This window comes from Sinocyclocheilus grahami, unplaced genomic scaffold (genome assembly GCF_001515645.1).
Source record: "Sinocyclocheilus grahami isolate Dianchi unplaced genomic scaffold, SAMN03320097.WGS_v1.1 scaffold707.1, whole genome shotgun sequence".
NCBI classification, from domain to species: domain Eukaryota; kingdom Metazoa; phylum Chordata; class Actinopteri; order Cypriniformes; family Cyprinidae; genus Sinocyclocheilus; species Sinocyclocheilus grahami.
Genome location: NW_015505886.1, coordinates 828,300 through 830,794, shown reverse-complemented (window position 1 = coordinate 830,794; position 2,495 = coordinate 828,300).

The following is a 2,495-nucleotide window of genomic DNA, read 5'->3' as shown; positions in this document are numbered from 1 at the left end:
ATTTTTAGCATTTTCGTTCTTTTTTTATATATATTATTTTCCTATCAAGGAATTTCAGTACTAAATAATATGTTTTCTAATAAATATTTTTCTGTTGTATCACTGAGTCAGGTATCTCGGGAGACAAATTTTGACATTTCTAAATTAACTAGTTTTATTTCAGGCAGACAAGAAATATAAAGTGGCTGTTAAAAATAGAAACGCACACATCCAGCACTGTGTTAGATATCGGCCAAAACGATTGATCTTATGAGGCAGCATAATATTGCTGCCAAGTATTTGGAACGGCCTCGTATCTGGAGCTCGCCCGTGGTGCTTAAAAATGCTGTGTAGGTAGGCAGCTCGGTTGTGTTTGGAACGGAGCCATTCTCTCCTGTCAGATGTCTTTGAGGGAGCAAATAGGAGACCAAAGTGACGTTTTGTTGCACTAAATGAAATGAGAATGGCAGCGGAATATACGGTCGCTCCGGCTCGCTCCTGAGTGCCACTGACATTTCCAGCGGATGACGACACAGATGGTACTGAAGCCGGTGATTAGACTCTGCATGTCTCTGCATTTACGGCCATTTCAACAGTAAATGTCAATTATCATTGCGCTTCTATTCGTCAGCTAACCTTGACTTCTGAGTATGAGCTCTGTTTATCTTTTCACTGCCCGTCTATATCACAGTGTGAGTTCGTTGGAGAGTTTGAAGAGTTCACACCAAACTGAAAGTTCATTTACTTACCCTCGTGTTGTTCCAAACTTGATTTTATACTTTCTGTGGAGCACAAAAGGTGAATGTTTGAAGCATATAACATTCTTTACAATGAGAAGAAATAATAAAAAAGCCACTTTTATGGAAAAAGAAATGGAATGAAATTATTGACCAAAACTCATGAATCGCTGTTTTGAGTTAGATCTTTTTAATGAATCATGTGACTGAGAGATTCACTCACGAATTGTATTGATAATGGTTAATGAGTTCAATTCACTGACTCGATCCAATCGACAAAAGTGAATATATGAAGCATATCTAGTCTTTCATGTCAATAAAATGAGAGTACATGAGAAGGGGGCCTGTCAAGCGCCAAAAACATTTTTTTATGGGAAAATGGTGTCATAAAAGTGGTCCATGGGACTGTTTTCAAAGTTTTCTGAAGTCATTAAATAGATTTGTGTGAGAAACTGACTAAAACTCATGAACGAATCACTGTTTTGAGTCAGATCTTTTCGATGAATCAGTGAGTGAGTGATTCTGTCACAAATTGTACTGATATGGTTAATGAGTTCAACTCACAAAAGTGAATTTATGAAGAACGTCGTAGCCTTTCTTATCAATAAAATGAGAGTGAATGAGAAGCTGGCCTGTCAAGCACCAAATAATTATCATAAAAGTGGTCCATATGACTATTCAAAACTTTCTGAAGTCATTCAATAGTTTTGTCTGAGGAATAGAGCGAAACTCATGAACGAATCAGTGTTTTGAGTCAGTTCTTTTTGATGAATCAGTATGTGAATGATTCATACTGATATGGATTTTAAGTTCAACTCACTGATTCAATCTGATTGCAATGGGAAGCTTATAAACAAATAATTCAGACTGGTTTTGTGAAGAAATTCAAAGAAATGCTGGACTCAAAATGATTTATTCAGGAATCATATTCATTTGGTTCTCTCAATGACTCAACTGTGAACCTCTGTGACCAGAACATTGAGTCAGTTAGTTTTACAAATCATTCAGACTGGTTTTGTGAATTGAATCAGCAAAATAATTGAAGAGATTGACTCATGTCAATTGTGAATCGAACTAATTTGATTCTCAAACTCACTTACCAAATCACTGAATCAGTCAGTTTGAGAACCAGATTGTTCAGTTTTGTGGTCCATATGACTGTATGCAAAGTTTTCTGAAGTCATTCAATAGATTAGTTTGAGGAACAGACCAAAACCCATGAACGAATCACTGTTTTGAGTCGAATCTTTTAGATGAATCAGTAAATAAATGATTCATACTGATACGGTTCTTAAGTTCAACTCACTGATTCGATCGGATCACATAATAAGATTTTCAGTGAATATCAACCTAAATTTCAGTCTGTTTCTCATCGTATGAGTTCCTTAATAGTCTAGTAAGTCTCACTGCACATTCTCCCGTCTGTCTCTCGCTCCAGGGGTGGCACTGGTCTCCACGGTCGTCTGTCTCAGCCTGTGCTGCTGATTCAGGCAGCTTGTGCTCCACCACAGACTGCGTTTCCTGCTGTGTCTGAATCTCTGCTGTTCTTCATGTGGAGGACATGCATCTGCTCTGGAGTTGTTCTCAAACTGATGTTGAATTAGGAGCTCCAGCAGCTCTTGCAGTATTAACAAAACAAGAGAAATAAACATTAAGGACACAGTCTGCAGTGTTTAGAGTGTTTAATCTGAGTGTTTGTAATCTTTAGATTACTGTTCTTTGCTTACTAAATTGTTCCGATGTTAAATGTTTTAAACCAATTTTTTTTTTTTATATATA